At 43.8% G+C, this 23,054-nt stretch overlaps 1 long non-coding RNA gene across 6 annotated transcripts in view; it reads right to left on the reverse strand.

Annotated features, from left to right (window-relative positions):
* The window catches only part of LOC115136886 (uncharacterized), a 115,874-nt gene that overhangs the window by 7,507 nt on the left and 85,313 nt on the right, over positions 1–23,054 (reverse strand). For all 6 annotated transcript variants that reach the window (XR_010465066.1, XR_010465067.1, XR_010465065.1 and 3 more), the window contains one exon: positions 1,945–1,995. This is a non-coding gene — a long non-coding RNA (uncharacterized LOC115136886). The remainder of the gene's footprint in view (positions 1–1,944; positions 1,996–23,054) is intronic.

Consider the following 23,054-nt stretch of genomic DNA (forward strand, 5'->3'; position numbering starts at 1 on the left):
GCCGAGGCTATCATGGAGTCGCTGTTCTGAAACACAGTTTCTCTACCCTTCCAGCATGGCTCACAGAGGGAGGGAGAATCCACAGTGCTTTTATTAGCATGATGCTAGCCTAATCACACCAAGCATTGTTGACAATAGACAATGTTATGAGGACTGTAAAAATGAATGTCTAGTCAAGGGCAGAACGCAAACAAAAGATGTATGTTAGCTGTACGCATATTAGCCATTAGCCCCATTGCTATCAGAAGCTGGGTGTGCTGCTGTTCAGTTTGCTGTCCCTAAAGCCAGTACAAACCCAACAAACTTGCAGTTATTTCAAGTCAATTTGCAGACACACTAGAATTTGCTAGCTGCTCCGTTGAAAAATAACGTTAGACTATATCCGATACAGCACAGCAACAGCATACAGACTCAGTCAATCAAGGTGACATGGTAATAACTGCTAACATACAGGCTCTCTGATATACAAACACCTGCGAACGTACTCTCTCTGCACACAAAGAGCTCTACCTTGTGTGTGTGTATGCACGGCGAGCGTGTGTATGCACGGCGAGCGTGTGTGTGCATGAAGACGAGGGTTCCATGAGGTCAAACACAGGTGTACCGAGCTGTTATAGGTTCACGCTCTCCACAGTACTTTGTGCTGCTCTCAAGAGAGAATAAGGCATGGTCAAAAACAGAAAGAAATACTTTCCCAGTCGTCAGAAGAAAGACAAAGGAATAACAGAGCAGACAGGATCAGTGGCTAGTTGAGTTTTTTTGTGGGCCTCAGACACAAGTGCAGGATTGGTAACGTTAGCTTAAACGTTCACTGAACGTAAGTTCCCCCCTCCATCATCCACCCCACCACAAAGATTCCTCAGCTGATTTCAACCCAACATTGTGTCACATGACCCTCGAGCCGGCATTCCTTCGACCCCCCCCCCCCCCCCCCCCCACACACACACATACACTGCCGCCTGATTCCAGCTAACCTTTTTTCACTTTTCTTTCCAGACGATTTCCTTTCTCTGACAATCTAGTGTGTCTATGTACGTTTGACAGTCTGAAACGCCTTTGTCTTGCAGAGAGAGCGACAGACGGGACGACAGCGCACCACTCCCAGCTCCCGAGAGCCTAACCCGTGGACATGAGAGCACAACGTCACAAGTTAGGGTCTCAGGGATTGCGAGAGGCACATTTTATAGTTTCCACTCCCAGACAGACTGTGAGTAGAATGAATCATGCTGGCATGAGAGTACCAAATAGACTAGAAACAAACACACGATATCCATGAAAATAAAGGCTTCCTTCCGTGAGGTATATCGGCAATGCATGCCCCCCTTCTCTGGCTCCCTGTTTGTATAACATACAACAAGTGCAACCATAAGCCAGACACAACATTGACCAATCTCCCCCTCCCCCCTCTGCCTCTCTCTCTCCCTCTGGAGAGACCCCCGCCTCCCACCGACTCTCTCTCTCTCTCTCTCTCTCCCTATGTCCCTCTCTGTGTCTCTCCCCACCCCCCCAGGTGAAACAATACAGCACTTTGAAAAATGCTCCAGGTAAACCCAAAGCTAGCCCTCGGTTCCTTAAGCTCCCATGCTCTCTATTCCTAAACTGCAGCTGCCAGTTGTTAAGGGACGGTCAGACAGAAATCCTGGATTCAGCAGCACACCAACCACCGACTCAAAACTACTTTACAGAATACCCAAGCAAAAGAACACAAAGTCAGTTTATCTTGAAACATTCATGTGGCTCGTTTCATTTCAATATTAGGAGGGCAGAGCGATGATCTGGATATGTGCACGAGGATGGTTGAATATGAATCTACACTGAACCTTCCACAACCAGTTTGAGACAGAGAGGTGAAAGGGAGGCAGGCGGTCTAAATCTACAGCCATAAGTTACGTAGATCGAGAAAAAAACGAGAGAGTGGCAGGAAAACAGCTTCAATCAACTTACCTAGGTCTGGTTCGTAATGAGGAGGCACCAGCCCTTGTCCCTTTTTGCAACCTGATCGACAGAGAAAGAGAGAGAGAGAAACTAACTCAGGTTTAAACTCATGTCGACAAGGTTTCGGAGAAGATCTTGCAGGCTTTACAGACGGTTACAGGATGAAAGTGGCACGAGTGGGGAGCAATGTGTCGGTCGATGACAGGGAGGCGAAGCGAACCGACGGACAGATATAAGAGAAGGAGGAGAGAGGATGGGTGGTGAGGCTGATGAAGAAACCACCGTGTACAGACAGAAAGAGAGAGGGAAATGACTCGGAGAAAACGAGAGGCTACTCCCAGGGGTTTCAGTGAACGGAAAAGTTCAGAATAACAATAAAAAGATGGCGATGGTGATAAAAAGCAGGTATGAAAAAAGGAGAGAGAACAGGGAGTGAGAAGAGAGGATGAGAGTGAGCCCTACCACCGCTTGTAGCCAGGACCACAGCACCAGTGAAGCATACCAGTCTGCTGGCTCACTGAGAGAGAGGAGAGGAGGAACACACACACACACACACACACACACACACACACACACACACACACACACACACACACACACACACACACACACACACACACACACACACACACACACACACACACACACACACACGTTCACTCACTTTGTTTCGCTGCTGTTAACCTATGCCGCCTTTACTCAGTTGTATATCCCTATTTCATATCCAGCTCAGGTTAGAATAAAATTAACAGTTTGTTGTCGTATATGCCACAAAAGCCCAAAAATATCCAAACTAATTAAAAGACCAAATGCATCAATGGATGTTGCTGCTGTTCTGCTTCCCTCGCTAACATTGATCAATTTTATTTCACCCCCCTCCTTCTCTCTCTCTTTCCCTCTCTCTCAGTGCAGAACAGAAACACATGCAAAATTGGAAGAAGGGAAAAGAGAAAACTGTGAATCCCAGGTCTCCCGCTCTCGTCTTCATGCATTCCTGCTGAATGGCAGGAGATGAAAAAATACTTTTCCCAAAAAATGTGGAAATATTATCCAGTAATTTGCCTGCTCAGATGTAATAATTTAAAACAAGAGGCCCACTTCTCTGCTGTATCAGCCGGAGAGACAGATAGAGACAGAGACAGAAAGAGAGGAGAAGGAGGAGGAGGAGGAGGCTAAGGAGGAGGAGGAGGAGGGAGATGAGGAGGGGGAATGAGAAAGTCGGCCGCCTCTCACTTTTCCACCTTTTCAGTGTTTTATTCAAGTCTTTTTCCCGTCAACAAATCCTCTGTTTTCCTTGATTTTCTTCTTGCACGTATTCCTCTCTGTCTCATACGGTCTCTCTCACTTTCCCTCCCTCTCCGTGTCTCTCTCTCTCTCACTGCCTCACTACCTCACACATGCCCGACATCATTAACACTATCCTTCAAAAAGAGAATGAGAGGAGAGAGAGAGCAGAAAGAGAGAGCAGGTCATAGAAACATAGCTACATGATGTGCTTGGCTTATAGAGGCTACATTTAATCTCCACTGGCTCCCCCAGGCTTTGATACGGAGAGCGGAAAGAGAGGGGGAGAGAGCGAGGGAGAGATGATGGGGGAGGGACAAATATAGCTGAGGGGAGGCTGGCGACGTACAACACAATGTAGGTTCAATTCAACGACGGGGAGAGAAAAAATTCCCTAGACCACAGTGCCCTCTTCATTTCTCTCTGCTCACTCTCTCTTCATCTTTCCCTCTCTGGGCGCGTCTGCTCCGGCCAACTAATCTCCAATCCTCTTTGACTGCTGTCTCACAGACTGTGCATTGTATTGGCTTCTCCTGTTTGGACTGCAATGAAGGCTCAGTGCCGACGGTTTTCTCTCTTTCTCTCACTTAAAAAAAGCCTGATGCTACCACTTTTACGTTTTCGCTAGCGTTTTGAGAGCCCCCCACCCCCACCCCCACCCCCCACCCCCACCCCACCGCAGCTATCCTCATTTATCACCATCTTTTCGTCCAGAAACAGCCAGCGATCAATGAGCCACTAATATTAGACTGGCTTTGACAGGCGCCGAGAGCACACAGCAAACGGACAAACACACAGCAAACAGACAAACACACAGCAAACAGACAAACACACAGCAAACTGACAAACACACAGCAAACAGACAAACACACAGCAAACTGACAAACACACAGCAAACAGACAAGCACACAGCAAACAGACAAACACACAGCAAACAGACAAACACACAGCAAACTGACAAACACACAGCAAACAGACAAACACACAGCAAACTGACAAACACACAGCAAACAGACAAACACACAGCAAACAGACAAACACACAGCAAACTGACAAACACACAGCAAACAGACAAACACACAGCAAACTGACAAACACACAGCAAACAGACAAACACACAGCAAACAGACAAACACACAGCAAACTGACAAACACACAGCAAACTGACAAACACACAGCAAACAGACAAACACACAGCAAACAGACAAACACACAGCAAACAGACAAACACACAGCAAACTGACAAAGACGTGCACGCAAAAAAACACACGCGCACACACGCACGCACGCGCGCGCGCACGCACGCACGCACGCACGCACGCACACACACACACACACACACACACACACTAACAGACGGACAGTGTCTGTACACAGCATGGCTTGATTAATTCATGCAAAAATGAATAATACAAGCAACAAGACAAACAAAAATGCCATTGCACTTGGGAGGCTGACGATTCATTGGAGTTGATGCAGTGCTCTACTTTAGATTCTTATTAGGATCTTCAGAAATAAACAATGAAGGACGTACAGTATGTCAGCACAGACCCAGATCTGTCAAAGAAACCAGCCAGTGTCATACCATACACCAATGTGTACAACACAAACACAATCCAACGCGGCACAACACGGTAACACTATATTGTGTAGGTAGGTGTCTGAAACAGAGTAGGCTCTGGTGAGTGTGATTGACATGTGTCACTCAGGCTGACAAGCGCAGGAGGACAGTATCCTGTCAAAGCAGTAAAGATTGCACTTCTATTTGTTGTGGAAGTCTTTATTCATAAATGCTTAACAAAGGTGCATTCTGTACAGAGGCGGTCACAGTTAAACACTAACAGATGTGTAGCATACAGCAACATACTGTCAGTCAGGTTTATAGATGCTGGAAACAGCAGTTCTGGAAATGGTACTTTATATTTCTATGGGGACTAGGAGCAGGCAGGGTAAAGGGAAGGACGAATGAAAAAGAGGATTTTATTTAACTAGGCAAGTCAGTTAAGAACAAATTCTTATTTTCAATGGCGACCTAGGAACAGTGCCTTGTTCAGGTGCAGAACAGCAGATTTTTACGATCTTCCAACCTTTCAGTTACTAGTCCAACGGTCCAACCACTAGGCTACCTGCCACCCCATTCATACAGTAGGGTGAACATTCACTATTGAAAAATCTGCAGGGAAGTTTGAAATGGATAAAAGCAATGCTGTAAAGACAAGTTGGAATATTAAATAGACAACTAAGCACAACCCTATCAAATCCTACAGATAAATAATATGGTTGGCATGAACACATCCCGGAGGTATTTTCAGTGATTGCCTAAGTCTGTTACGGAACTGTGTGACAACATTCATTCAAATACTAATTCATAAATCCATGATTCGGGTATAAGTAAGAGATCTTTGTCGATCTGTTGGTCTACCGTAGCTTCTACAATTACAAATGTGGTAGCTTGCCTTGACAACACTTTACACCTGAACAAGTCTTCAACATAGCTACGATAGAAGAATTGAACCATTGTAAATGCCTTAAAACATAACCTTTTCGAGAACAGAGTATGGTGATAACTAATGTGTTGAAAAGACATGTGATTATCAAAAGAGAAAATTGATTGCGTGCACAGACGTGACTTGGAGTGGAGGTCCTGGGCTGATGTGTTTTTATGTCACATCTCTTTTCCTTTGGCTATGATTAGCAGCAAAGAGAGCAGTGGCGAGAGAGCAACCCTCTGCGCTCTGGACCCTCACACACACACACACACACACACACACACACACACACACACACACACACACACACACACACACACACACACACACACACACACACACACACACACACACACACACACACACACACACACACACACACACACACAGATCTGGTTTGGATTAGTGCATCAAGGCTGAGATTACACAGCACACAGGCCATGACAGCCACCCCCAAAGCACACAAACACACACACACACGCACATGCACCACACACATTCACATAGGCACACACACACAAAGGCACGCACAGACACACAGTCACACACATGCTGGCATGCATGTACGGACATGCTCACGTGTGTGCGCGCACACACACACTCACAGGTAAGGAAGACACACACATACACTATACTGAGCATTTAGGATAAATCTGAACCTTGAGATGCAGTCTCATTGTTCTCTTCATTTGCCTGGCAGTCACTGTCTAAACCTGTATCCAACTGTCTGATAGCACAGTGGTTTGACCAACAGGGGGCAGCCTTTTGTTCTATTACAACAACCAATAACTGCACCCTCCAAATCCTGAATTGGGAGACAGGGAGGGAGATGGCTTGCAGGCTTCAACAGATTATATATACAGTACAGGGATTTTGTTATAACTTTCAAAGGAATAGCACATATTATAGTGCAGCTTCTCTCACACACTTCTTAGAAGGTGATAGCCTACACGGCAGGTTTCTTACAGACCTATACATTCTCACATACAGTAATCTCCTCCAAAAGGATAGTAAAGGAGTGGAAATAAGAAATAATTCCATGAACATATGAAATAATGACACTACTTTTATCTCAAATCTAAAAGGTCAATGTCACATTTGTCTCTATCAATTATCTTGGGAACCACATATTTTGTTTCACATTAATGTGTTAGGTAAATATGGCGTAGTACTTTCATTTATGGGTAGTGGGGACGTAAAAGGTCCTTCGTAACTCTCAGACAGGAGTGTATTAGCAGTAGAGCCCGGCCTCAACAAAGCCGTGTATGCTTGGCTTTCCATCACAGCTGAATGGTAAATGTTTATTACACAGTTTATGCATCGATGTTTGATGAGCGGCTCAAATACACACGTCTATATTACCAGTAGTACCAGCATCATTCTTAACAGTTTTTGGTTATTCTTTTGTAAGGTGTACTGGAGCATTTCTGTTGACTGTGTTGCTCATCTGTTGTACTCTCTCAGAGAGTTGACGGGTATGAAAATATGTGGAAGAGGAGATGATAGCACATCTAAACGCACTCACTTTCAAGTTTCTTACAGTAATAACAAACAAAACGATGAAATAATGTTTTTAAAAAAGGGATTCGAACCTCAACTGGAACTCTTCTAGAGTCTACTAGTTAGTCATTTATTGGACAGAGTGGATCTCTGAGCCCCGTGAACAGACAGATGATAGAGATATTCAAGACACTCAAAGGAATAAGATGAATTATCAAGAGTCTTCCATTTCTTGACCGTCCACTCCTGGCGGATATATCAAGTAGTCTGAGACAGACCTAATGAAGTCATCATGGTTCAACCAAAACAGTCTGAGACAGACCTAATGAAGTCATCATGGTTCAACCAAAACAGTCTGAGACAGACCTAATGAAGTCATCATGGTTCAACCAAAACAGTCTGAGACAGACCTAATGAAGTCATCATGGTTCAACCAAAACAGTCTGAGACAGACCTAATGAAGTCATCATGGTTCAACCAAAACAGTTGGTAAGACTTTACATGAAGGTATCCTATCTAAAGGGTTTCTAATTAGTTTATGGACTGTTCAGTTTGCCAGAGTGCTTCGGCTCACACATCACTGCTTGTCTCAACTATACCATAAATCACCATTCTACAATTTCAACCGAGTTATAACTGTTTATTACTGATTTATAAACTCTTAAATAAAGGATCCCTTCGTCATCAATAAACTATGAATACACTCTACAAAACCTTTAGAAACTCTTCATAAATAAAGTGGGACCAATACTAGGGCACTTTTTTAAAGAAAACCTGGGTTTAACAAGAGGAAACTTCCAAACTTGTTTCTCTCAACCCGACCTCTCAGTTTGAGGTTTGGAGATGCCGAGTCATCAGGTTGTTGGCTCCTTGCATTTTGCTGCCCAGTGGGCAGGAGTTGTGCATACCACAGGGAAAGTTGTGCATACCACAGGGAAAGTTGTGCATACCACAGGGAAAGTTGTGCATACCACAGGGAAAGTTGTGCATACCACAGGGAAAGTTGTGCATACCACAGGGAAAGTTGTGCATACCACAGGGAAAGCTAGGAGGTTGTACAGTTATCTCCCGGGGTGTAATTCTCAACTATACAACCTACTACCTCAGCCTGGGAGCAAGCAGTCTGGAGTCACTGGGTAGCAGGGGTCTTGGGGACAGCGATGACAGTGAGTTGCAAATTGTGGTTCCAATGGATCAGTGGGTTAGAGCATGGTGCTGCTGGCAATTCCAGGGTTGTTGGTTCGATTCCTGCACGGCTCACAATAACGTGTACTAAATGTAGCCTACTGGGTCACTGTCAACTTTAAGCTGCTTTGGATAAAAACGTCTGCAAACGAATCTGCTAAATTGCCAATATGTAAATTGAATAGAGGAGAGACATTCCACCATACCTAATAGCCTTTTAGTGCCTGGAACGGTATAGTATTGAAGAACGATCTTCAAGTATGCCGTCCTATTGGTTAACACTAATATCCATGGATTCAAGGGTGCAACAGTTTGGGTGAAGGTCAGCTGCATGGGCCACACAGACAGAGACCTATAGAATCAAGCTTGTGAGGTCAGTTAGCACAAGTTCGGATCTACGGGTTTGTGGCTGTGGGCGAGTTTCTTCCAACCATACGTTGGGTCCATCTACTGTAAGGACTCAAGAGTATACAATACCTAATAACATGATGAAACCACTTATTATATATTCTCACAGATAAGCTTGATATGGTGAGTAATTGTATCCACAAGGAGTAAATCTAGTCATATACCTTGAGGCAATAAGAATAATAACACAAGTTAACAGATGAATTTATTAATGACAAAAGGTGATATGCAAATGGTTTTATCATCCAGTATTTCATGTATTTAATGTTGAGTAGTGCTCGGTGTATTCCCCAAAAATATGACACATTTTTTTATTAACTACGTTTTAACATTATCTTGGTGTCATGGCAATTACAATAAATTATATATGCATTTGTTAGGGATGAGGTTACTAATAGTGACTTAAGTGAATATATTCTCCCCTGTTAGTTTACGAGAATATTATGACATAGATTATCAGTGTTCCCAATGACAAGTTGATTATGCAGCGTAGATATGCGTTCGGAAACAGTAAGGCTGCCACATCATTTGGAAAAATAATTACTTAGATAAGTCTAATCACACTAAATCCTATATGATTCGAAGTTACAGTCAATTCTAAGTAAACAATTATAATACTCAATATCTCTTTGTCAATGATGACTTTTTAACACATTTGCTTCAGCTGAGGTTTTCATACTAGCTACATTGATAGTGAAAAAAAATGACATATTGCTCAAGTGTCACTCTGGGCTTACGTTTTGAGTGCTGAACTGAAAAAATATATGCACAGGAATTGACAGTACCCTTTTCTGCTATGAATAGATTATCAAAGCACTCCAATCCACTAATTCAGAAATAGATACTTTACGCAAGATGAAAAACATGACCGTTGTTCTAACCCGATCTGATAAAACATCATTCAGTTTCCTTCTTCAACTGCAAGCACATAGATCAGTATTATCACTAAAACTGATCCCAGATACCACTAAGGCTTACAATCAGTGATTGTAACTCTGTTTTATCTCCTGTTTGGAAAAGTCCAACTCCTCAAAAATCCCCTCCCCCTTTGCTGTAAACTGTTTAACTAGTTTATATTTCTAGCCATATATTCTAATTGTCTGTTTTCATACAACTCTAAAACCTAAAGAGAACATGCACATAAGATAACTACAACTCAGACTAATTGTTCAAACAAGTATTTGGGCATAGATGTACTCTCAAAAACCTCGTGTTCAGTGTCTTCCCAGAAAATCATGTCTAACCTAGCAATCAAAGTAACTCAATTCAATTGTATTGACTGCAATAAAACATGCAAAACAACAGAGAAACACATCTCTCGTGAGCACTGAACATTTACTACAAATACATTGCTTTCACTCCAAACGATAAAATATCTAATCAAATTGGACACTCCCAACCTAATATAAGCTATACAATCTGCACATTTGAGTTGTCCCCATCCTACATGGGCAGAGAATGAACATAGTAAATCAACTCATTTGTAAAAAAATATATATATAAATATTTTTGAAGTTTTACTTGACAAGTTGTTGCGATTGTGAACAAGGTTGTGTTTCACAATCATTTCCATCATTTGGAGATAATAAACGTTGCCTTCCTCAGTGTATAGTTGTTAACGGAACTAAGTGGAGGAAGACAAAATAGTGTTGCTGCAATCGAAAAACCCCTTCAAAGAGGTACTGGTGTTTGTGTTTAATTGACATTATATTTCAAAAAGACGGCTAAACTGCAAGCATCTCCAATGTCCATATTTATGATATTTCATTGCTTGTTCTTTTTTTTGATCTTGAGTCCCACAAACCAGTCTGCTGTTTGTTTCACTGGCCTGCTCACAACAGTGAGAGCACATCCCCAGGCAAGAGTTATTCATTAAATCACACGAACACTACAAAGCTTAAGACTAAAATGCCTCACTCCAGGTGTATCAGTGTGTTGACCAATGTGTCTACCTCCTACACAAATCACATTGGATAAATATACTGTAAGCGTTGCTAATATGTAGTTAACAAACCAAAAGAGAAATTCTTCAAGTTGCAATGTGGATTGAATTTCTACCGTTCTGAGGTTGTTAAGATAATTCATCCACTTCTTCATAGATACAAATATAATATGCAAAAAAAATGTGATTGATCAAAATGAAGATGTATGATAGATATTTTAGCAGATAATCCTGTATGGGTTGCTGTGAAGTGACAAGTGGCCTAAGAAAGAAGAAAACATAAGTTAAATTGAACTTTCAGAGCCCAAAGTTGGTTTCCTCCTTGTTTCCCTCAACTTGAGTTGAAATCAACAGATTTGACTTTGAAGCTGCTGCCAAGTTCCTCAAATGATGTTAGTGGGGCTGTGCCAAGAAGTTAAAAGACACCTTGAGAATAGTGGGACAAAAGGGGCAGCGGGGGCCAACCACACCCTAGAAGCCCTAGCATCAGACCCAGTGGAGCAGAGCCCCTCGCCCCTGCATGGGGGTGGAGAGGTTAAATACACAAGGGTGCTACCATGAACACACTCTCAGAGAGACAGAACAGAGCACAGAGCCAGGGATCACTACAGCCACCACCACCGTCGCTCGACAGCAAGCAAACACAACAACACGGAGACAATCTGAAACGCAGGGAGATTAAAAGAGAGGTAGGTATGCGACACGTCATTAGCACCTCGTAATGCCTAGAAATGCAAACAAAACGCACAGCCAGGAACTGTAGGTACAGGTAGGCCCTATCGCTGCACTGAAAAGTGTAACCAGCACAAAAAGAGAAAGTTATATTGACGGTTGAAACTGTGAAGTTGGAGAAACTATTAGAGAGAGAGCTGGAAGACGAGGAAGAAGCACCAGCGAGCTTGAAAGCAGGTTAATAATGACTTACCGATTGTCTTTTTATTGTTTCCAAATGTTTTCTCTCTCTACTCAGGGTGCCTACAGCACTTGGCAGAAGGTCCACTGTGGCCCACAAGGAAACAAAACACAAACATGCAACTAACGAACCCATCAAAAAGGCAATAGAAAAGAGGGAAAGAGTGAGACAAAGAAAAATAGGCAGAGAGAGAGGAAGGAAGAGGAAGGAAAGGAAAGCGGACAGAGACAGAGAACTAAAAGACAAAAAAAAATGAAATAGAAAGACAGATTTCCGTGTTTATAAGAGTTCGATTTTCATCATGATAATAAAACGACAAATAAGAAAGAACTAATATTTTCAGGCAGTAAAACCTCTGTACTCTTCTAACCGGGTGCCTGCTTAACGGCCAAATGACAGGCAACATCTGTTTGTAAGAAAGCCAAGATCGACTCTTAAAAAAATGGTCTTGATTCTCTCTCTTTCACTCTCTCTATCTCTCTCTCTCTCTCTCTCTCTCTCTCTATTGCTCTCTTTCACTGACTCACTCTGTTGAATAAAAGCGAAAGAAAGAAGAGACTGTGGAAATTCGTCGAAAGGGAAAATGGAGTTGTGCACCAGCCCCTTCACCCCTTTAACCTCGCCCCTTCCGTTAACACTTCTCTTCCCCAGCTGGAGAGAGAGAGTCCAGGTACACCACAGTCCTCCTACTGCTAGCTCTTTCCCCCCCACGCATACACCCCACACCTCCCAACAAACACACACACAAGCATGGACACTCACACAACCACACAAGCATAAGCATACACACGCGCACACACACATGCACACACACACATGCGCACACACACACACACACACACACGCACATGCGCACAGGCACACACATACATGCACACACACTTCTTGAAAGACTTCCCTGCACCAAAAATAAATACCCAATCTGCAGTTTGCCTAGGCCCTGGATTTATAGAAAATAAGAAGTCATTTTGGGAGCTTGGCACACACTGCCGATATCTATTGACCATGTGTGTGTGTACTTGAATTTGAGCTCCCATACAGTACATTGATACAGTATGGTTCAGGTTATAGTTTCTGTGTCCCCCTGTCACTGTGCTGTACAGTATATCACTGGATTACATCCATGTCGTAGCACATCTAACAATCTGAGGTGAATAAACATAGCACTGAGCAATGCACAACGCATTGCGTGTGCAATGAGCGACAAACCCAAAATAGCCGTCAGGAAAAACAATGATGGCATAAAGTATTAGTTGCTCTGTACTGAACACTGATAGTGATAGAGGGTGGGCTATCACTTTCAGTGTTCAGACAGCACAAACGCAAGCATGGAGATAAAACACACACACACACCCGCACGCACCCGCACCCACACACACACACACACACACACACACACACACACACACACACACACACACACACACACACACACACACACACACAAACAACAGTTAAGTGACTGGGGTAACATTTAACTGCCGGTATAATGCTTGTTAACTTGTTATTAGCGTGCATGAGTCATTAACATGTGTTATAACAAGGCTTATAATGTCTATCTATGTATCCACATTTCTACAATGGCTGGTATTTAGTCAGGATCATTATGAGATGATAATAAGACACTAAGGGCGTCATGTATGCTTATAACAAGTCTTATAATGCATTACAACCATTACAACCATATTGTAATTCGTTATACCTGTAGGCGTAAAATAAAGTGTTACCGACTGTGGGAACTGACTTCTCTGAATCCTGTGGGAACTGACTTCTCTAAATCCTAGTCTCCACTTCCCCTTCAATAACCTGAGGCTGACACCCTGACATGGGCGTAACCCCGGCCCGGGCTGTCAGATAGAGGGGATTCCTGGAGGGGATTCACACACAGCCAGCAAATAGAGCACACCAACCACATAGATCCTATTAAATGACTCATTCCTAATTCTATGACAACAACAGAACACACTGAAGAATACCCATTCAAAACAAACGTGAACCAGCAATCAGCATTCACAGTGTTCTGCTCAATTCTAATGAAGGGTGGGGGGAAACGCTGTTCCATGTGCATTGAAATAAATAAGCGCTGAGTGCATGCAGCCTATGAGTGTTCATTTACTGTAAGAAGACACTGTGTCTCACCCTTTGCAAATTTTCTCCCTCTCCCTCTTCTCCCCTCTCTCTCTGATATTCCACTCACGCACTACTGCGGCAGCCCTCCACCAATGCCTTGCATTAATCCACACCTCAGCCAGCCCAGTCGCTCAGTCTCTTACTCTTCCACAATGCACAGCAGCGCCAAAAGTTTTCCAAGCCACAATCGCTCACCCCAGAGATGTCAATTAGCATGAGTTGGTATTGATTAGTATAGTCTAAAATGATCCTCATGAGTTTATGATTGTTATCTGGGATCGTCATCAACGTCTGAGGAATGTGTCCGTCTGACACCACTAAGAGGATCATAGAACCCCAGCCAGGCTGGAGAGAGCCATATGAGCAAATGTATGGAAGGATGCATAGGGATGAAGAGTGCTTTTGTTCTCCAGTGACACTGTGAGATCTGTTCCATCTCCACTGCCTGGCTGTCTGTATGTCCAGCCCTGTGGCACACAGACTCAAAGAGCCAGAGGCAGACGCAGGATCACAACCTCCCTTCCTTCTCCTGCCTTTTCTACAGGGAGTCAGTCAGTCAGTCAGTCAGCTTTCCCTCCCTCCCTCCCTCCCTCCCTCCCTCCCTCCCTCCCTCCCTCCCTCCCTCCCTCCCTCCCTCCCTCCCCCATCTCCTCCCTCCCTCACTCGTTCTCTGTCTCCTTAACTCTCCCAATTTTCTCCCTCCCTTCCTCGTTCTTCCCCACCCCTCCCTCTCTCTCTCCGTGTCCCTAGATGACCTGGCCCAAATGAGCGTCAGTGCCCAGTGGGAGAGGGCACAGCTGGTGTTGCGAGCGATTGCCACCGCCGACGGTCTGTCCTTTCACAGTCCTCCCTCTCTACTTAGCAAGCCCGGCATTAGCTGTAGTTGCTAGTCCGGGGAGAGAGAAAAAAACACTCACTGGCAACAGATGTTGTCGGCCATATTAGCTAGCTGCTAGGACCTATATCTAGGAGGAGGAGGAGGAAGAAGGGAGGGGGAGGAGGAGACTGACAGTAATGTAAAGTGTCAGTTCTATCCAATCACAGATGAGGTGCTTGATAACATCAGGAAGTGGATTGACTGCTATAGTAACAACAATATGGATTGACGGGTACAGTAGCAGTGGGCAACTGTAATGAGCTTCAGGTGTGTGTGTGTGTGTGTGTGTGTGTGTGTGTGTGTGTGTGTGTGTGTGTGTGTGTGTGTACAGCAACACAACATAAATGCATCATGCCAATAAAGTGAACCTGCACATGAGTCAAGGGCCAAAATAAGCATTTGAAGATGGTGAACATAGGCAGATAGCAAATTCCATTTATACATGGCAGTCGTCATCAGCTAGTGTCAAATAGTGTCGGCAATATAATGTATTAGCAACAGTTATTTGGAAAATAGGTTTTAATTGTCACACCGAAACTGTCAATACCAGAACAAAGTTGTATTTTGTTGTGGTAGTGACACCATTCTGGTAATGACACAAACTGCTGTCCCACATATTGCATGACAGCCCCTGATTGACACATTAACATGATGAAGCGATGCGTGAATTTACATTGAAATCAAACAGACTAATTCCATTCTGTTTTTTCAGAGAAAGCATCCATGCTTTTGGCAAGATAGAAGGAAAATTGGAAAAGAAATCAATACTGGCAGACAAGGGAGGTTCCTTTCTTTCCTTACTGAACATAAGATTTTGTAGAAAAATACAAATTCAGTATGCCCTAAAGAAATTAAAAGACAAACAGTTCAAGCTGTTGGGATAAGAGCACCAGAACACACACAGCGTCTTACTCTAGTCTTTTTATTTCTCTCTAATTCATTCTTCATCGCTCCTGCATAACAACCCTCTCTACCCTGAACAGGCTTGATTTTAACTATGCACAGCCCTTTCCCACCTCCTCCCCTTTTCTCTCTGCCCTTCTTCGTTCCTTTACCTCCCTCTCTCTCTCTCTCTCGCTCTCTCTCTCGCTCTCTCTCGCTCTCTCTCTCGCTCTCTCTCTCTCTCTCTCTCTCTCTCTCTCTCTCTCTCTCTCTCTCTCTCGCTCTCTCTCTCTCTATCCCCCTCTGTTTCTTTCTCTCTACTCCTGATCTTTCTCTCTCTTTAATTTACAAATCCTCCGGTGAAGGACAGCCCAAGTGAGCTCCATGGCAACCTGGCGCGCTGCCATCTCATTACACTGCCAATTGATTTTGGTCCACCGCCACACTGCTGTCCCCTGCCAGCACACTTCCCATCATGCACCTGATAGCCACTGTCTGGGTGCTAAGCAGGTTTGAAGACAAGAGAACACCAGAAACCGGAGTTCAATCAAATGCGCAATCAGAAACGATATGCAGTTGGTTCCGGAGCCACGGCAAAGTAAATGATAAAATATATGTTAGATGTAGTGCCTTACAATGATAAATGATCCTGACTAAATAACAGCTGTTAGTGGATGTTACAAAGTAGAACCACATTGACTAAGAAATGCAGTATTTTAATGCCATGGAAAGATATGATATGCTACATTCCCATTATTTTACTGTACATAATGGAATTATTGTATCTGTCCATGAGAATAACTTGCTGCTTGGCACATTTTTCATGTAAAAACCCTCATTATCAGCCCATACCCTATCAAGTATTTCTCTTTCATCCCTCCAAAAACCTTTCTAATCAAGCACTGAAATTCATACTTGTCTATAGCCGTGCCAGAAATTCCTCTTCGAGGTCTGAATAGCAAAAAGAGTTTGCAAATGTGGCTACAGTATAGCACAAGTCCATCATTACAAGACGGGAGGCCTTTGACAAACCAAACAATGAGGGGAAAAAAGTAACACATGGACAACTTGTTTCATAATGGACTTCACATGCTCCGGGTTTGTTTCGGAACACAAAGACAGCACACATCTGGCGCACACGGGACAGGGGGGAAACCAGCAGGGAAGATAGGGAGAATGGAACCAAGAGGTTCCAGCTGAGCCAGATTATCATTCTCAGGGCAGCCAGGTGGCTCTGCAGCCACCACACTGGAACTCAATACCACACAGGAGGGCCCCGGGCCCCAACCCCCAACTCCGGCCCCTGATCAATGGAGCATCTTCCAAAAAGTAGCCAATTAGGTAAAAATGTGAAATGCAGGAACCCATGAGTGTGTGTATGTGTGTACGCACGTGTGTGCCTCTGTGTGTGTGCTTGGCCAAATATAAATAACTGCCCAAGAATTTTCTAGAAATGCTGTGGTCCAAGCCTTTGAGGACAGCTTGCGGGTGGGGATTTCTTAATCAAACTATACTTACCATGACTTCCAGTTGTCACATGTGCTCCCTCTCTGGCCTCTAGGTCACTAGGCTGCTCGTTATGGCACACACCTGTCACAATCGTTACGCACACCTAAGTCATCAGACTCACCTGGACTCCATCCCCTCCCTGATTACCTTCCCTATATACGTCACTCCCTTTGGTTCCCCAGGCGTTATTGTTTCTGTTCCTGTGTCATGTCTGTGTGTTGTTCGTGTTTCTTATTTCGTATTATGTTGTGTTTATTTATTAAAACACTCACTTCCTGAACTTGCTTCCCGACTCTCAGGGCACATTCGTTACACCAGTAGACTACGGAAGAGACAATTATGAGTAAAAGTGTCAATAATTCAGATTATTGGAAGTAGAGCCCGACCGATATCGGCCGATATTGGCCTTTTACCGCTATATCGATAACTCCACTGATATTCAATGAATAGAATGAAAAAAGGGAATCTCACGCTGATCTGAATTATTTGAGGTCATTCTCATGATGTGTCATTAATGTCACAATGTATGAAATCAACATTTGAAGCATAGTTATTGGACAATTGCTCTTTTGGATGGCAACTTGTTTACGGACATATTCAATCAATCCCTATACCAGTCTGCTGTTCCCACATGCTTCAAGAGGGCCACCATTGTTCCTGTTCCCAAGAAAGCTAAGGTAACTGAGCTAAACGACTACCGCCCCGTAGCACTCACTTCCGTCATCATGAAGTGCTTTGAGAGACTAGTCAAGGACCATTCCACCCTACCTGACACCCTAGACCCACTCCAATTTGCTTACCGCCCAAATAGGTCCACAGACGATGCAATCTCAACCACACTGCACACTGCCCTAACCCACCTGGACAAGAGGAATACCTATGTGAGAATGCTGTTCATCAAAGCTCGGCATTCAACACCATAGTAAACATAAGCTCGAGACCCTGGGTCTCGACCCCGCCCTGTGCAACTGGGTACTGGACTTCCTGACGGGCCTTAGGTGGTGAGGGTAGGCAACAACATCTCCTCCCCGCTGATCCTCAACACGGGGGCCCACAAGTAGCCCTCTCCTGTACTCCCTGTTCAAACTGCGTGGCCAAGCCTCCAACTCAATCATCAAGTTTGCTACGACACAACAGTGGTAGGCTTGATTACCAACAACAGAAAATCAGGGAGGAGGTGAGGGCCCTCGGAGTGTGGTGTCAGGAAAATAACCTCACACTCAACGTCAACAAAACTAAGGAGATGATTGTGGACTTCAGGAAACAGCAGAGGGAACACCCCCTATCCACATCGATGGAACAGTAGTGGAGAGGGTAGCAAGTTTTAAGTTCCTCGGCATACACATCACAGACAAACTGAATTGGTCCACTCACACTGACAGCGTCGTGAAGAAGGCGCAGCAGCGCCTTTCAACCTCAGGAGGCTGAAGAAATTCGGCTTGTCACCAAAAGCACTCACGAACTTCTACAGATGCACAATCGAGAGCATCCTGGCGGGCTGCTCACCGCCTGGTACGGCAACTGCTCCGCCCTCAACCGTAAGGCTCTCCAGAGGGTAGTGAGGTCTGCACAACGCATCACCGGGGGCAAACTACCTCCCTCCAGGACACCTACACCACCCGATGTTACAGGAAGGCCATAAAGATCATCAAGGACATCAACCACCCGAACCACTGCCTGTTCACCCCGCTATCATCCAGATCAGTACAGGTGCATCAAAGCTGGGACTGAGAGACTGAAAAACAGCTTCTATCTCAAGGCTATCAGACTGTTAAACAGCCACCATTGAGTGGCTGCTGCCAACACACTGTCATTGACACTGACCCAACTCCAGCCACTTTAATAATGGGAATTGATGGGAAATGATGTAAATATATCACTAGCCACTTTAAACAATGCTACCTTATATAATGTTACTTACCCTACATTATTCATCTCATATGCATACGTATATACTGTACTCTACATCATCGACTGCATCCTTATGTAATACATGTATCACTAGCCACTTTAACTATGCCACTTTGTTTACTTTGTCTACATACTCATCTCATATGTATATACTGTACTCGATACCATCTACTGTATGCTGCTCTGTACCATCACTCACTCATATATCCTTATGTACATATTCTTTATCCCCTAACACTGTGTATAAGACAGTAGTTTTAGAATTGTTAGTTAGATTACTTGTTGGTTATCACTGCATTGTCGGAACTAGAAGCACAAGCATTTCGCTACACTCGCATTAACATCTGCTAACCATGTGTATGTGACAAATAAAATTTGATTTGATTTGATTTGAACTAATGACAATTCAGTGTGGAAAAGGTCACTTTTTAATTTCCGTGCTGTAAAACAATATATTGGCAAATATATCGGTACGTTTTGTCCCCCCCAAAAAAATCATAATTGGTATCAAACCAAAATAAACATATCGATCGGGGTCTAAATGGAAGGCCTTATAGTTTGTCAGCAAGTACTAAACCCAAAGAAAACTGTCTCTAGCCATTTTGATTCCCAGAAAATCACTACAGAACATTCAACTATTTCTTGGAGCACATACATATGGTGTTGAAGACCATTTAGATTGTCTATAGAAACCCCCCCCCCTCTCCATTTTCCTCCTCCTTCCTATCCACAAGTTTCCCGTGTCCCATGATGTCTTGCGCGAATTATCTGCGTTATTTTTTCAGTTCGAAAGTAAACAAGCGGTTTCTTCATTCACTCATTCATTCATGAAGAGCTTGCCAAACGAATAATGATGTGGGAATACAACCTGACGGAGATCAAAAAGGGTAATATTAGCCGACCTTTACCCTCTGTAATTGATGGTTGGGAAGATGACGTGAAGAAGTGGCCTCGTATCACGTACGGTGATATATTTACTTACTTTGTTGAATCCGTAGCTTGCGATGGTAAGGCGATGAGCAACTTAAAAAGTTTGGAGGTGTACCAATACCTACACAGTAACAAAGTCGGTCGGGTGTTATTGAAGGATGTTGGAGACGATTTTGTCTCCCTAAAAGCAGACACAGAGCCGAGTCAGAGCCTGTACGCATCTCATCACAAGGCGTAGGTACTAGCATCAACGACAGGTGTTATACAGACAGAGGGTTGCTCATGTATTGCAGGGCCAGGATGCTCTTGTAATCATGCTGCAGCAATTCTGTGGAAGGTCAGTAAAGACCAAAAATGACATGAAAGTGCAGGACAATGGGTACTCCAGGAGAGGAAAACACTGGGTTAGATAATAACTAAAAATATTTTTTTCAATGTAGGTTGAGAGTGCAGACAGGCAAGGCGAAACAGGAATGGCATGCACTGATGTGCAAAGGAAGTGGAACTCAGGTATGAGGAAGAATGTAGGGCCGAGGAAGGCGAAACACATTCATTTTAAACACCAGACCCCACCACACATATCTAGGCCCATCAATGTCGTCACAGGACGATTCCACAACCTCCCCCCGACTTTTTAGGAACCATGCAGAGTTCACAAGCCACATCCACTCCTCGGTAATGGCCCCACTATTTCGGCTCCAGACAAATGGTCTTCTTCAGCTAAGTTGCAGAGCAGATGTAGACAGCAGCAGCAAGGCAGGCCCAAGCCAACACGATTCAGCCCACACGAACACACTGTGTCACACTGAACACAGCACAACACTAACCTGGAGGAAGTGCACAATGTTTTATTAGGCCTACATCAAATGATCCCCCGTGCAAGCAGCTACATCGATGGAAGAAACCAAGATCCAAAGTGCTTCACAGCTACGGCATGATGCTAGGAAGCTGCGTCTAACATCCGGCACAGCGAAACGAGTCCCCAAACAAAACACCACAGATCCCCAAAAATGTGTAAATGAGCATTTGTACCCAACCTTCACTGGCAATACAGCAACAAAGCATGGCAAAGAAAATGAGGTCAATGTCATCCCACTCCTGGAGAGCAGAGGGCATGTTGTGGAGAACAGAGGCCTGGTGGTGCACCCTGACCATCCTTGGTTGGGAGCCAGCCCAGATGGGATCCTCGATGCAACACAGCTCCTTTAAGAGTTCCACGTCAAAAGCTTGGATGATGGACAGTATCTAATTCGTCCCAATTGAAAAGATGGCTACTACCTTCAGGTGGGTAAAAATGTTTTCAAGAAGATGATTAGCTGTATTATTACAAGTATTGAACATTGAATTGTAAACTCAATGTAAACACATTGTGGCAATGTGCTTTCTTATTCCTTCTTTCAGAAACAAGTGACCATGATGTACCTGGGCCCACAGAGCTGCAAGCTGGTCGTCTGGACACCAAGCGAGCACATAGAAAAGGACATTCCATTTGATAAAGACTACACAGATGCACATGTGCAACAGCCGAAGAAGTTGTGTCTATTTGCTAGAAATAAGCTCTCCTCTCAGATTTACAAGAGTTGTACAAATGTTAAGTATGTTGTCAATTTTAGGGACCAAACTAATAGGCACATTTTGTGAAAGAATCTTGTACACCTTAAGACGCCTTATTGCTCATTCCACATGAATACAGACATTAGCAATGTGTCGTGTGCGAGTGACCTGCTCATTTGTCAACTGGCATTGCTTGCGTGTAAATTGCTGGTAAGACCAAGCGTACATTCCGTTCCTCTAGCAAGTCCCTAATTGTGAAGCCAAGGTACTCCATCACCTCATCTCTTCTGTGTTATGAACCCATCGCTACATTTCCCACCATAAGCCTCTGAAAGGAACATAACCATTCCTGATGGAGCAGCTGCAACTACATATTTGACAATATTACTGGCATAGTAGCGACTGTAAGATTCAGTTCTGGAGTCCAGATTTTTAGCCTTCTGGAAAATACTTTCTGTGCAGTCAATAAAACAAATTCTCCCAAAAAACCTGTGGCATAGTAGCCTTTATCGTCTCACGAGGCAGCCGTGGAATGAGATCCTCGGTGTGCTCAGCAATCTATCCAGAATATCAATGTTTTACTGACCTGACCCGGGTGACCTTTTCAAGTGTCTTGCTAAATCAGCCATAACAAAGTTCTGTCTAAGTTTCATTAGTGTCAACAGAATTTGGTCTATAACCGGCATTGTTGATGATGTGGGGGCAAAACCTTGGAAGCAAGACACAAGAGTGTTGAATTCTATAAGTGGAATCCCTGTGTACAGCAGACAGTCTGCATCATCTTTCAATGTAACATCTGCAACAGACAGTGACCTCTCAGGAGCTGGTGCAGTTGTCATGCCACATGTGATGATAGGTCCATTGGAGTAGGTGTGGTCCTCCATTGCTGGGTCTGACTGCTGTGTTTGGGCATCATGGAAGGTCTTTGAAATAGGACCTGGCTCCTCAGAAACCTCCACCACACCAGGCTCATCTGCAGGTGATGATTAGTTGAATATGAATATAGATGATTAGTTCATGAGATTATTTGGTAAGAATATGGAAAAGCAAATACACTGATCAGGATTACTTTAAAAAACATTTTAAACTCTCTGTGCCTTACTTATAGCATTTAAGCACTCTAACCCCAATGGGATACATAGACTAGGTTTAATATTTCCCAATAAATATTATGTGTCTATTAACTAGAGCAGTTAATGAAATGAACATCTGCCAAATACAGGGTAAATGTTGGCTGTGGCAGGTAAACATTTCAGCTCACCTGCCACCATGGCAGGTTATTATTCTATTAATATTATTATAAATTAAGAATAATGGATTAAGTTTCCACAATATGTGCCATATTTCTAATGTCAGGTAGCCTACCACTGACCCACTTTTTTAAAAGTGTCTGGTAGAAATTAAAGAGATTCATTTCAGACCCTGTCTAGAAGCTATTGTAGTCAGATTCTAGTAACAAAAACTGAAGACAAAAACGCGATATCAAAACTAGTCAACATACCTGTTCTTGTGACATGTCTGTCAACCCTCCTGCTGAGGCGGTGTCTCTTCTCTGGTGGCCTCTCATAACCCAGAAAGAGCGTTGGGTATGGGTTATCCTGCATT

The sequence above is a fragment of the Oncorhynchus nerka genome, linkage group LG11, assembly GCF_034236695.1.
Source record: "Oncorhynchus nerka isolate Pitt River linkage group LG11, Oner_Uvic_2.0, whole genome shotgun sequence".
In the NCBI taxonomy this organism is placed as follows: Eukaryota; Metazoa; Chordata; class Actinopteri; order Salmoniformes; family Salmonidae; genus Oncorhynchus; species Oncorhynchus nerka.